The sequence below is a fragment of the Talpa europaea genome, assembly GCF_964194135.1.
Source record: "Talpa europaea genome assembly, chromosome: 4".
Classification (NCBI taxonomy): domain Eukaryota; kingdom Metazoa; phylum Chordata; class Mammalia; order Eulipotyphla; family Talpidae; genus Talpa; species Talpa europaea.
The window spans coordinates 111,934,521-111,949,846 of NC_140070.1; positions in this window are offsets into that span (position 1 = coordinate 111,934,521).

Genomic DNA, 15,326 nt, shown 5'->3' on the forward strand with positions numbered 1-15,326 from the left:
GGCTGCGGTCAGCCTCGCAATCCAGCACTCAACCGCTGCGCCACCGGGGAGGTCCTGTAGGTATATATTTCTATATAAGGAAGACGGAGTGATTCAATATGCAGATTTTGCTTTGTGTCTTATTTATAGCTTCTGATTATAAAATTAGTACATTCTAAATCTGTTTTGGAAGAACCAAAAAATAAATAAATAAATAAAGGAAGAGCAAAAAAAAAAAAAAAACTTCACCGGTATAGAATTACCCAGAGACATCTGTTACTTTGTCACATTCTCCTTTAAATAATTTTTACCATCAGGAGTACTATTGGGGGGAAAAAAAAGAGGTACTTTTTATTTATATAGGTGTTTTTGGTATATATGAAATTTCTGATAAATATAAGAAAAATATTGGTTTTGTGCTCATTATATTTGGCTCTTTTCATTATCTTTCCCAATTTCTTGATTATTCATATCCCATCAATGCAGAATTCTTAGCCCTGACTGCAATTTAGAATCACCTGGGAAGTTTTAGAAACAGACTTCACCCCTAAACAATTCCAAGAGGAGATGGGCGGGGAACAGAGGGTGGGGGGGGGTGGGGATATGTATTTTTCAAATATCCCCACGTGATTCTTAACTATAGTCAAGATTATATCTTTCCAGTCTTAAGACAGTAGTCAAACCTCCCCTTGCACTGCTGACCTGCCAAACCAATTGCTTCTTAGCATCAAAATTGGAAGTCTTCATAATCATAAACCTTGGCTCCTTTGTCGATCCTCTAGATTGTTCTTCCTTCTTTATCACTTTTCTTTGAAGGTCACATTATCACATATAAGTACTTTGTTTTCAATGACTTAAAATACACCAATCTTCAGAAGTTTTTCTTCCTTCACAGCATTTTCTTGGCGAGTTCTACACCCTCAAATTCTTATTCCTCATCTAATCTCCTTAATCCTACTTTCCCTTGATTTACAGACAAATTTTATCAAACAAGAAAGTTTGAGAGAAGATGGTGGTGAATTTGGGTCTCAACCCACCACCCACACAACATAAGCCTTTCAGACCATGGCTCGCACATCTTTTCTCCACTCACCATTTCTGTCTTCTCTCTCTCTTTTTGCCCCTTTCATAAAGAAGATGGAAACTTTGTTGATCGAGTATCATGGGACTGTCTCGTGGGGACAAATTCCTGCTTCTGAGAAGAAAAGCAAATGTATTCTCTGCTTAATCTTGTAGAGAGGATGAGCCAGATTACAAAAAGAAGGGGGAAAAGAGAAAAGAGTAAGAGAATATTTATGAAAATTGTCACTGTATAATGAGCTTTGGAATTTTTTTTTTAAGATTTATTTATTGATCCATACATACAAGAGCTGGGGTACAGGCCAGATTCGCTGGAAGGTGAGAGGATTCACCAGACACAAAGCAGCAAACAGAACAGGCAGACTGATGAAATACTCTGCTGGTGGGAGAAGTAGGCGGACAGGAGAGGTCTGCTGCACCATGTGGGATTCTCAGCGGCCGGCTGGGATATAAGCCGTGTTGCAGAGGCTGCGGACAGCTTCACAGTGTGACACTCAACCGCCTGCGGCACCAGGGGAGAATCTGGAATTTATTTTTTTAAAGATTTGATTTTTTGGGCCTCCCCTGGTGGCGCAGCGGTTGAGCACTGGGTTGCGAAGTTGCCCCGCAGCCTCTGCAGCGCCGGTTCTATCCCTGCCCTCTGGCGAGGGTCCCACATGGCGCACAGACCTCTCCTGACTCCCCGCTGCTCCCCTCCGCAGTGTATTTCGTCAGTCTACCTGTTCTGTTCCCCACTCCAGCTCTGGTGAATCTTCTCACCCTCCCGCGCATCTGGACTGTACCCCGGTTCTTGTACAAATAAATAAATCTTTTTAAAAAATTGATTTATTTATACAAGCACTGTGATACAGGCCAGAGGCGCAGGAGGGTGAGAAAATCCACCAGAGACAAAGCAGGTTGCAGAACAGGCAGAAGGGACAAAATACATTGCTGAGGGGAGCAGCGGACGAGACAGGAGAGGTCTGCCACACCATATGGGAATCTCCCTGGCTGGCCAGAAATCAAACCGGCCCTGCGGAGGCTGCAGACAGCTTCACAGCCTGTGCTCAGCCCGCTGCAGCACTGGGGAAGCTCACCTATGGAAATTTTTATTCAAAAGAACATACTGTAAAAATACACTATTTTTCAAGATTTCACAAGTTGAATTTTGGGTTTTAGTAAATGGTTAGTTGTTTGGGGGCTTGCAGGAATGTGTAGCTGGGCAGAAGTAGTCCTTAGGGTACCCAAACTATAGTCCTGTTCTCCCCAAAACAGTTTTACTGTAAGAGCAGTGATCGCAAGAGTTACCATTTGCTGAGAGCTTAGTGCTGCTCTGTCAACAGGTTGATAAATTGCAAAATGGCACTCTAAAGGAGGATATATTCCATAGCAAAAAAAAAAAAAAAAAGTTACTTCTGTCTCCTCTATGTAACATATATACTCAATCAAGTATCCTAACATGATTCTATTTTCTTCATAATCTGCCCAGCACTGACCTCTAAAAATGCAAAGTCTCAGTGGAAAGGTATGTTCTTCTTCTGAATTCTCACAACTATTGATCTACAGCTCTCTTTTGACAGAATATAGTTTTTCTTCTGTTTGAAACATTCCATAATCTAATGTCTAATGTTTATAAACTCTGTTAGACTATGAACTTTAGGATGTGCTTTCAGAGTAATACTTGGCACAGTGCTGGCACATAGTAGGTATTCAGTAAATATTCGTTTGAATTAGTGAATGTGTTTATTCCTAGCAGCTCACAGTTAGCTTTCTCTTGTTGTCTCTTTCTCTTTCCTCTTTTTTTTTTAAATAAATTTTATTTTTATATTCCCCATACAATTGCAAGCCCCTTATTTTGACCCCAATCCCTCCCCTCCCCACCCCCCCTAAAGTGTCTCTGGTTCATAGTTTTTTGTTGATTTTGATTTTCACTTTCTTATAGTTATTCATTTTCCTGGTCCCTTATTAAAGTTTTCTAGATTCCTAAAAATATGGAATGCTTCACGAATTTGCGTGTCATCCTTGTGCAGGGACCATGCTAATCTCTGTATCATTCCAATTTTAGTATATATGCTGCAGAAGCGAGCACTCTTTCTCTTTCCTCTTAATGAAGATAATAATGGATGAGGTGGAGCTATAGATATTAATACTTTTCCTGATAAAAATTATTATTAATATTTACTTTGATATTCATATTATTTGATTGAACAACAGTTTTTGCATAGTGTTTCTTGAAAGTTTTGAAAACATAACATTGCTCTTAATTTTGACTAACCCATGTTGAAAAAAGAAGTGGATTGGAGGATCATAATAGTAAAGTTCTCAATAATCCCTAAAATAATTATCTGTCAATGTTGAATAAATGAAGAATAAATAAGCAATAGATACAACTTGTTGTTTATTTGGAGAAAAATAGAGTTCCTACTTGTATCTCATTTGAAATTTAGTATTGCTGAGATAAAACTTTAAACAAGAAGCTTCATAATTGATAATCATATTTAAAAATGGTTCTTACTTGACAGAGTCCTTTAATAAATCACTTTGCACTCAAGAATTAATGCTCTGGATGTGGATGGAGAACACAAGGGTATAGAGAGGTTGGGTTTCCTGAGGTTATTCAACAGTTGAATATTAATATTGAAATAAGAAACCAGCATGGGGATACTTGAACAAATACCCACTTGTGACCTTTATTTTTTCATAATGAAGATGAAAACTTTGTTTCCTGAAAAAATGTTGAACAAGAACATGTTGAACAAAAAAAAAATGTTGAAAAATGGAAAATTCACCATTACATTATTATACTATGATTGATACCCTTAAAAAATTGGTACATTCCCCTCCCATCTATATTTTTTCCAAACAGATACATTATATTTGTACAAACTCTAATCATAGTTGTTTGCAATATCAGGATTATTAAAAAAAATGCCATTTTTTATTTCACTTTTCTAGTATGTATTGTTTTCTATACCAGTACACATCATTAGAAAACACGATTTTTAAATGCTGTGTTGTATTTGAATGTTAAGATATATCATAAAATTATTTTCCTCGTTGTTGATTATTTAGGTTGTTCCAATTTACTTTTTAATTTCTGTCATTAATGATACTTTAGTGAATATCTGAGTACACAGATTTCTATGCACATCTCTGTTTACTTTCTTAAGTTTGAATTCTAGATGTGAAAAACAACTATATCCTTTCTTTTAATTTGTAACTTACAAGTTACCTTGTAAGGAAGCATATGATTCCTTACCAGCACTGAGATTCAAAGCATGATATTATGGAAAGAATTATGATCGGGGAGCCAAAGAAACAGCCTTCTAACCCTAGGTCACTTCAGCTCACAGGAGGTAGCAGAAAGACCTGAGCTACCTCACAAAAAGTGTATGATTCTCTGTGTTATTCAGTTAGGATGAATTTGACTATCAAGTTTTGAAGTTAATCATCTGCAAGGTCTTGTTAAATATAAATGTCTAGACCCTCCTCCAAGAATGCATTTATTCAGAAGGGCTGACTGGAATCTAAGAATCATTGCATTTCCAACAATTCCCAGCTATCACTGGTGTTCCTAGCTTGGGAACAACTGAACTAGAGAATCTGTTTAGAAGGAGGACTAGGATGGTGGATTTGTAAGAGAAATGTATTCACTTATTTCAAACAAATATAAGGTATAAAAATGAAAACAAAGTGTTAAACTGGAAAAGAAGAGAGAAAATCATCACCTAATTCTTCTGCCTTTGGGCCTCCAGTTGAGTTCCTTCTCCATGAGACCACATCCCAGAGAGGAAGTAGTTACCTTTCAATGTTCTGGGCCAAATGTAGTTTTATACCCATCTCTTTGTTCCCTGGGAAATAATTGAAATGTTAAAAATTAATTTACCAATAACAAAGACCAATTAAAAGAGAACAAAGGATAAGAAGTAGAGATGTAACAGGTTGGTGTCCATCTCCCTGCCCTGTAAAAGAGATAATAGTTACATAGTGTGGATACATTTCAATTTTTTTAATGATTTATTTATTTATGCATACAAGAGCTAAGGGTACAGGCCAGAGGTATGGGGGGTGGTGGTGAGAGGATTCACCAGAGACAGCAGGGAGCAGAACAGGCAGATTGACTGAAATGCACTGCTGAGGGGTGCAGCAGGTGAGACAGTAGAGGTCTGCTGTGCCATGTGGGTAGCAACCTGGCCGGCTCAGGAATTGAACTCATGCTGATGTGGCTGTGGACAGCTTCTTAGGTTGTGTCTTAAGCCCTTGTGCCACCAGAGAGACCCCTGCATTCCAATTCTAATAATTTAAAGGACTCTGAAAAATAAATTATAACCCTGAAACATTGCATACCCAATCTCCCAAGATGATTGTAATATACTAGAGGATCCTGGGCCACTTCTTCAACCTCTTGCCTGTCTTCCTTGCTTTCCAGAACCTCATTGCCTATATCTGGCTGTAACTATGCTTCCTTTCCCCTAGCATGTGCTAGCTTCTGGTTGTTTTGTGACTAAAGCTATTTAAAACCAACCTATTTGGTTTAGCTTGAGGATAGACTTCTTTCTCTATTAACCAGAAAGCTTGGTGATTGCCAAGGAGCTGACATAGCCTAAGTCACCAAAACCCAGCTCTTTTCACAATGTATACTTAGATAGGCAAAGAAGAATCATACTTTATTCACAGCACAATCCTAGTGTGTATGTAATGAGGACTATACACCTAAGGTAATTAAGACTGTGGGGGTGGGATCATGGCTGTTGTTCTGTCACTAAGTGAGTATAAAGTTGTGCACAATTAGACTGATTAAAGGAAATTAAAATGTTCAGTCAGTCTTCATATACTCAGTGGGTTTTAATTAGGGTCTTTGAATCATCATGTGTGACCACAAGGGATGAATCTAGGAGTCATGCATGTATATTATAGGGCAAAAATGGGAGAAACACTGTGTGAGCATTTGTTTTATACTGTGATGAATGTAACATGTATTTTCTTCTTTTTTTTTAAGATTTATTTTATTTATACAAGAACCGGAATACAGGCCAGATGCATGGCAGGGTGAGAGGACTCACCAGAGACAGAGAGGGGAACAGAACAGGCAGAATGACGAAATACGCTGCTGAGGGGAGCAGCGTGTGAGACAGGATTGGTTTGCTCATCCTGTGGGTTGCTCTGAGGCCAGCGGAGATTGAACTGGCACTGCAGAGGCCGCGGACAGATTCACAGTGCTGCACTCAACCACCTGCGCCAGGAGGGAGGCCAATAACATGTATTTTCTGAGAGACAGTTATCTAAAAATAGAGTAGATTGCTTTCAAAGATAATGGTTTGCCTGATACTGGAGATATTCTAACCAAATTCATCTTCAAATTCTGCTTTTTCCAGTAAGCCTTCTCCCCATTACTAGACTCATAATTTGATCCTAAATCAATTATTTTTTTCTGTAACTTGTCATTCTACTTCTACTCTTGCCTCCTACTAACCAGTGTGATTAGAATAGTAATTTTTTAAAAGGTGAACTACAACATACCTCTGCTTAAAACATTTCAATGATTTTTAATACACTAGTGTTAAAAAACAAACTTGTTAATGTGTTGTACATGGCCTTGCTTATTTCCAACTCTCTGTTTTATTTCTTCTACTCTTTTTCACAATCATCACACTCCTGAACTTAGGTATTCTTCCTCTTTGAATAGACCATGCTATGCCTTTGCCTGGGTCTTGTCTGATGTTGGCGATGCTTTCCCCTCAGTGCAATGTTAGTTCCATTTCATCATTCAGATTGCCAGCAAAGTATTTTCATCCCAGAAACTCATTCCAACCACCTGTTAGTAAATATTAAAGTCCCTATTGAATTTTCTTTATTGCCACTTTATTTTTTATTTAGTTATTACGTTTTATTTTTTTCTCATAAGAATATATTTTCCACAACAGCAGAGTTTTGTTTGTTTAATTCATAACTGAATCCCTAGCACCTGAAGTCATGTGTGGATAGAAGGAAGGAAGTAATGAAGGGGGTGTGGGGAGAAAGGAAGGTAGGAAGGAAGGAGAGTTAAAAGCCTTTAAACATTTCATTAACCAGTACATATTTTATCAATTTAAAGTTTTAAATTTTTATGTGAGTTTTAAAGAACAATAAACTGACATAATCTCTTTGTCCCATCTCCTCTAATTGAATTGTTTTATCCAATCAATGGTTTATTTTATTTCTTCATGTGCACAGCTATGTGATATTCCAAGAGCTACTTAGAATTCCACTTTAGAGTTATATTTAATGAATCCCATATTAAAACACTGTTTTAGAGATTGGAGAATTGAAAATCTGTGTGGGGGACTTGCCCAAGGTCATGTGGCAGAAATGAGAAAAGTTCTTTCCACTGCATCATCCTGGAATTTGTTAAACACTCCATCCAGACTTACACCTTTCCTCTAAAGAAAGTAAGAGCAACTTCGGAGTCCTTATTTTTAAACCTGCATTAAATGGAAACCTTTGAAAGAGCAGGTGGTGGTAATGCTATGAATTTGGCTCAGCAAGGGAACACTGAGGTCATGATATTTTTCACATTTGGTAACTACAAAAATATAGGGATGATGTAAACTTCCTAAGACTTGTTGCCAGCCTAGTGATACTGGTAACTCTGGGCAGGAGGGTGTGTCATTGGTCAGGGCAGGCACATGGATGGCCAATGAGCTCTCACTAGTCAAGGGAGATGCTCGGGTAATACTTTCAGAAGACTGTCTTGGATTCACATCCTGCTTACAGTAACACTAGCAAGGCTGCTTAAATATCCTGTTAGATACATGACAAAAATATCCGATGATGTGAAGAAGTTATTGAGACCAAATAGTACCTACTTTATAGAGCTGAAAGATTTAATAAATTGATATTTTAATGTGCCTTGCACACTTTGGCACTTAGTAAGTGCACAATAAATGTCACTTTTTAAAATTAAAAGGCAGATTGAAATGAGAGTTATGTAGAATGCTTGTTTTCCTGAGTTAAAGTGTACTACTCTCTACTCAGCTTATCCTGACCCATCTTAAAGTAACCCACCCTCAAAGAAAGACTCACACGTGGGCCTCCCTGGTGGCACAGGTGGTTGAGTGCAGCGCTGTGAAGCTGCCTGCAGCCTCTGCAGTGCCGGTTCGATCACCACCAGCCGCAGAGCTACCCACATGGCAAGGCAGACCTCTCCTGTGTCGCCCGCTGTTCCCCTCAGCAGTGTGTTCCTGTCTGTCTGCCTGTTCTGTTCCCCGCTCTCTGTCTCTCTAGTGAATCCTCTCACCCTTCCACACATCTGGCTTATTCCCAGTTCTTGTATAAACATAAATATATCTTTAGGGCACACCTGAAAGGGACATTCATAGTGATCACTTGGTTACAAATGAAGACCCTGAATCAAATATCAAATAAGCATGAAAAAAAAAAAAAAAAACAGCAACAATCAGATGGATATTATCCAGGGCAATGACAGAACTGGATTTTGAACCTGCATCTGATTTTTCCCCAGTCCATTGCTTTCTTCTCTGCTTTGTCTAGCAATGTTTACTACACTTTTCATTTGATTCATTATTAAAACATTTTCTACATTAATGTCCCTTGCTTTCTACAGATTAGATATTTAGTTCCACCTTTAGACTGGAGGCCAGGAGTAAGTTGTATTCATTCTACCTATCCTTCTGGAAGATCTACAACCACACTAAATATGTGTCAGCATATAAGGGATCACAAGTAGATCATCTCTAAGGACGCTAAGGTCCAACATTCTGTGATTCTATATTCATGATGGTGTTTCAGCCCAGTTTTCCTAAAATGGTTCCTAAATACACTGATTAATACGACTAGGGAAATAGGTAAAATCATTAACATCAAAGTGATTTTTAAAATAACCTTAAGCATTTAACTATCAATAATGCAGGATCTGCCTGATATTTTGTCCCCATGCAAAAAAGGATAAATAATACATTACTGTAAAGTACAGAGGGTTTTAATCTTAAAATTGTTTTAATAATAGTTCTGATGCTAATTATACCTCAAATTTGGTGGAATTAACATTTTCTGTTTGTGGTGTATGATCCCCTGGCTAATTCTATTTGGTAGCACTTAGTTCAAAATTTTGTAAATAAGTCCCATGAATTTGTAATCAGAATTAAAACAATCATAATTCAATTTTGCTGACTTTACCTAACAATGTGCCCTTGTAATTTTGTGTGTGTATATTGATATGTACACATCAACTAAAATTTTACTATTAATTTATGTATAAATTACAGAAAGTTTTAGCTCCCTTAGACTGACTTTCAACTGCATTTAATCTTTGAAAGAAAAGCTAACCATTTTACTGCATTTCTATTCAGATGGACGTGAATAAAATTAATGCTTATCCCTTGCTACTCAGGCACTTATTTCATTCAAAGAGTAAAAAAAGAAGAATGCAGTGGTTTAAGAATGTAAAAATGCAACTCTGCTGTTTCACTCACTCTCTGATTCACAGTTCACTTCCCATTTCCTGAGTTCAATTTCTTGATCTGTAAAAGGAGAGCGGAATCTGCTAAACAATTCAACTCCCTCTGTCAATAAGTCAAGGATCTGTCAATAAACACCAAAAGGTTTAAGAGATGGCACAATTAAATTCCTTCTACACTCCCACGTGCCAATGAATGACTTAGCTGCAAAAAATAGTCATGTTCCTTTCAGTGTGGATTTAGTTTTCTCCAACCCCAAGCAGCTGAACAAATAAGCAGATGTATTTGTGCTACTGCAGAAGAAAATACAAAATTGCCTGTACTTCTCAGTGATTCACTGACAGATAACTTGGAATATCTTTTTTTTTTATTCCATATTCTAGTAGTCCCCAAAGCTGCCACTTGGGTCTCTACATGTGCATTTCATTTCTTATATTAACAGATGCATTTCTTATTTCTAGGCCAAGATCAGTATGAAATTAAAATCCTCAGCCTCTCTTACCTGTATCACTACATGAGCCTTCCAGTCTGTACTTAGGTTTCCTCTTCCTTAATCTATTCTCCTGCCTATCCCAATTGATTTCTCCAGAATATAAATCTCACAACAGCCCAAACCTGCTGAAAAGTTGATGACTCCTGATTGCCTTTTGAATAACACCTAAACTAATTAGCTTTGCTTTCACATGCATTGGTCCCAACCTATCTTTCCTATTTCAGTGGCCCCCTCCTCTCTCATCCATGCACCTATAGTCCGACTCAAGAAAACATGTCTCTTTAGAAACATAGACTATATAGCATTGTACATTCTCAAGGTTCTGGGTCATTTCACATGCATTATCTCTTTTAATCAAAGAATACACTTCAAGTTAGATATCATTAGTTCAATTTCCAAGAGAGGGTGAATAACTTGCTCCAGTTCCTCAGGTAGCTGGTGAACAAGAGTATATCTCAATGATTTTTCTACTCATCCAAGCTGCCATCCCAGAAGCCTTGTGCTTTCACTTCATGCATGTTCTGTTTTCATTCTGGAATGTTCTTTTCATTTCTTCTTGTTTGAAAACCATTTGTTTCTCAGATTCATCTAAAATGTCAAATCTGGGCCTCCCCGGTGGCGCAGCGGTTGAGCGCTGGGTTGTGAAGCTGCCCGCAGCCTCTGCAGAGCCGGTTCGATCCCCAGCCACTGGACGGGAGTTCCACATGGTGCACAGACCTCTCCTGCCACCCACTGCTCCCCTCAGCAGTGTACTTCGGTCCTTTTGCCTGTTTTGCTCCCTGCTCTGACTCTGGTGAATTCTCTCACCCTCCCGCGCTTCTGACTGTACCCAGTGCTTGTATAAATAAATAAATAAATAAATAAATAAACAGATAAATAAATAAATAAATCTTAAAAAAAATAAAATAAAATGTCAAATCTTCTGTGAATAGTTCTTATGGTCTTATAATGGAAATACATATTCCCTTCTCTGTGCTCCAGTATTTTGCTTATAGATTTCTATATAACATCATGAATTATAATAGAGATTTGTGTGGATGGCTTTTAATCCTATGAAAATGTCAGCTCCTGGAGGGCAAAGGACAATGTTAAATTCACATTTGGCATTCAGTACAATGTCTGCAACATAGTAGGTGCTCATTAAGTGTCTTTGGGAATGAATAAATGAATTGAATATTTTATTTTCTCTTTCTTATGCTCATTTCTAAATTTACATCTTACAGAGGTATAGCAAAATCAATCATTAAACACTACACAGGATTGAGTTTTGGTCCAGAAAGAAAACTTACAAAAGAGCCTAGCACAAACTTCAAAAATAACTAATTTGGGCTCAAACGTTATACTACTCATAATGAAACAGATTACTCCTAAAATAAACTGAAACCATTTTCTTGTAATTGATTCCAAAGAACTTTTCTACTGATCCCACAGTTAAAAATAACAATTTTGTCTAAACTGCTCAAACATTAGTTGGTTTCCAATCTTGAAGCAAAATAAATTTCCAGTTCTTCTGTGAGGATAGGTGGTGATGTTTTCTCACATGAACTCACAGCTAAGCAGAGGCTTGGGTGTGTTCCAGAGAGTGTGCCACATTTTTAGTTTATTACAACAACAATGACAATTACAAAGATGCAAGCACATGGTCCATTCTCAGGCTTTTGTGGAAAGCATTACTGCAGTCACGCAACAAGACTTTCCAGATTTAGTCAGACATGCCTATTTACCCAATAAGGGAAGAAAATGTCTCACAATCTAAACATGCCAAGAAGATATCATTTGTACAGAACCTGCTAGCTATTTTAGAGAAGGTAAATAAAGGCGAATCAATGCCAGCAAATTGTTTCACTTCTCTGAGATGGCGTTAATGAAAAAGAAAGCTTTCTTTTGGGAGTGCTTATTAAACACACAGGGACCCACACCACTCTCCATCCCCTTAAGAATGTCACCTCCTCTCTTGGCCCTGCCATCACAGCCCAGTAGAGAGAAAACTGCTGCCACCATAAACATCCGGCCTCTGTCTCTCACTTTGGGGCCAAAGTAATACTGCTAAAACAAAAGTTGTGTCATGGTACAAGTTTTTACATGAATCTAAAACACACTCATTGCCTAGAATATTGGAACAAGGCTTTCAAGGTCTACTTCACTTCAAGCTGGAATGCCCTCACACATCCCATAAAACTCTTACAGTTCTGCATTCTTCAAGGTACAGCTCAGTTATCACTTTCTCAAAGAAGCATCCATTTCAATTCAAATGAATCCTTTCTCTGAATAGCTACATCCATGTTTTGTCTGTGCTTTGTATTGAGTTCCTTGCTCAGAAATTGTAATCAACTCCAAGGTCAGACACCATGTGTTAATTATTTTTGTGTTTTGCAAAGCATCAATGAAGAGGTGATCAAGCAAGTTTTTTTTTTTATGTTTACTGAATGAATGAAAATGAAAAGCAAATGATTTTTTTTTTTTGTAATTAAACAAAAGAAAGTTAGGCATGGCTGCCTTTTCCTTGGAGAGAAATTCCTGATCTCAAAGTATAATATCAATGAAGATTCAAGTCAGGTTATGGAGAAATAAAATGAATCCAAATATTTCTTCAGAAGCAATAATACTTGTGTAAAGTCAGCAGGCTAGACTTGTAAAGATTAAACAGAACACAAGAGACTGTGGTGATGGTTCATGGGTGACTTGGTGGGAATTCTATGGGGATTACACCTGAGAGTAAATTTAAAAAAAGATTAAACAAAACAAGGTATGAAGAAAAGATGAACTTCTAGGGTAGAAAAATCATTAAAATCTGATTGCTGGTTAATGTTTTCCAAAATGGCACTTTGTCTTCCTGTATCTCAGTGTGTCTCTCAATGTCTTTTGGGAACCTAGAATCCTCAGTGTTTCAAGTTTCAACTGAAAAAAAAAAAAAAAAAACAAAAACACAAAATACAGGTGCAGAGATTAATTTACCCAAGTCCATGGAGCATTAAGTGGTGAAAACACAATAGGAAAGCATGGGTTTGATATTGTAATTGGACATTAGATTCATATTATAATGCCTTAATATTATAATGCCTTGATTAAGTTACTCTTTCAAATTCCTCTTCTGTGAAATAGTACTATCCGTCTGTTTCCTATTTTCTTTTTTTTTTAAAGATTTATTTATTTATTCAAGAACCAGGGTACAGGTCAGAGGTGCGGGAGGGTGAGAGAATTCACCAGAGACAGAGCAGGGAACAGAACAGGCAGACGGACCAAAGACACTGCTGAAGGCAGCAGTGGGCGAGACAGGAGAGATCTGCCGTGCCATGTGGGTTTCTCCCTGGCTGGCCAGGGATCGAACCTGTGCTGCAGGGGCTACTGACAGCTTCACAGTGTGACGCTCAACCCGCTGCGCTGACTGGGGAGGCCCTCCATCTGTTTTCTTTAACCCTCACAGAAATCATTGAAATAGACCTTTATGTTTAGGAAAAGGTTAAAATATGTTGTCGCTTGAAATAATAACATCCTGATTTAGTAAACCCGCATTGTATTTAGTTAATCACCATCAAATTAGTTGCATAACTGTGGCTGTTAAAAAAAGCCATTGATCTCCAGTGAGGTAAAGGAAATCAGGAATCAAGTCTGTAATATTTCTGTTCTCAATGCAAAGGTATTCAAATATATCTTTATCGGAGTCTTTTACTGTTTTTCTCATTTTATTGTGGCTTTTTAATCAATCTTTACATATAGTCATTTTCTTAATTTGCAATGAAAACATTAAGAAGTAATCTGTCTTTGAGTGTAGTTTTGGCTCTGCATTATTAATAAATTATTATAGTTTCTGTCATGGTTGAATAAATGATTATATAGCTATATGATGTATTATTATACAACACTTAAAACACTTCTGAATGATTTTTATCCAAGCAAACATTTCTAAATGATTTTTCTCAAACTCTTAACCACTATCTACAATATTAGCCCAACTCTCAATATATTTTTATGCTTAAAATATACTTCAAAGATTCTCATTGGTGCTTATCTCTAAATGGCAGAATTGGAACTGAATTTTTCATTCACATCCCTCTTCTTTTTCAATTTTTAAGACGATAATTTAAAGTTATAATCACTTAAAAAGTCTATTTGATTTTCTACCATCTTTCTAAAAGCTGATTTAGATAGCACCTGACAAATATAGAAATTATTTAAATTAAAAAATTAAATTATTTAATTAAAAAAGCACTGCTAACTGTACGTTATAATCTTAATTTTGGAAAATTTAATTTAAACAGAAAAATATTAGAAATAAAATTCTCCAGTGGGAGATGTAGATTAATTTTTGTTTCTTCAGTCTTTTTCCAGCTTTATATAATGAAATGAAATGGACTTCTTTGAAAAAAAAATGCTATTTGTTTGAAGAAAAGATGTTACTTGCTATAAAGGTTTACTCTACAAGGATTGACTGATTTATTTAATTTAGGTACATGCCCACATGACTTTTAGGTTGTTCCCTTGCGTCTTTGCTTATACAATCTATTCTATTATCCATACTGCTGATAGGCACTCAGAAATTGTTTTCTAATTATGGGGCTCCCCTGACAGGAGAAAACCTTCAAAGAGTCTTTATTGCCTTTGAAATGGAGCTTGACATTTTTGACATAAGCAACAGATTTTTCCAGTCTTTCCTTACAATTCCGGAGTGTGTCTGTGCTTATACTTATTTTTCTCTAAATAAATTCAATAATAGGTCAAAATGAGCACCAAATTCAACTCACTGCTCAAAGATTTGAATCCTTACAAGAATAGTACTTTTTTAAAATTTTTAATAACACCGTTCTCCACTTGTCACGTATTGAACTGTAATTAAAATTTTCAGAGTCTTCTTGATGACCTCAACTAGAATAAGCAACTTGCTCATACATTTTTATAGCCCTTATGTCATAGTACCCTTGATTCAAGTCAATTATAGGTACATATTAAGTATTAAAATAACCTATTTTGAGCAGAATTAGTACATGTATGTTTCCTTTTTAGTATTCTTTCAAGTCCTGTGTCTTATCCAGCTTTATAGGCTCACTACCAGCATTGCATGGGGAGAGAATGCTTCCAGTAGGTGCTTGCAAAAGAGGACTTAAAGGAGTTATTAAATAACACGTGTCTTTCCTAGGTCAGGTGGATCTGATATACCAGAAATATGGATTGTTAATTTTGTTTTCGTTTTAGTTTTTGGATCAGTAAATAGTTGCAAACTTGAACCTTCAAACACCAAAATTGTAGAATGTTGCTTTCCCTATTTAAAACTATAAGGGATTGGGTCCATTCCATGAAGCCAAAACTGATAGACAAATTCTCTAATTCAGAATTACGAGTGA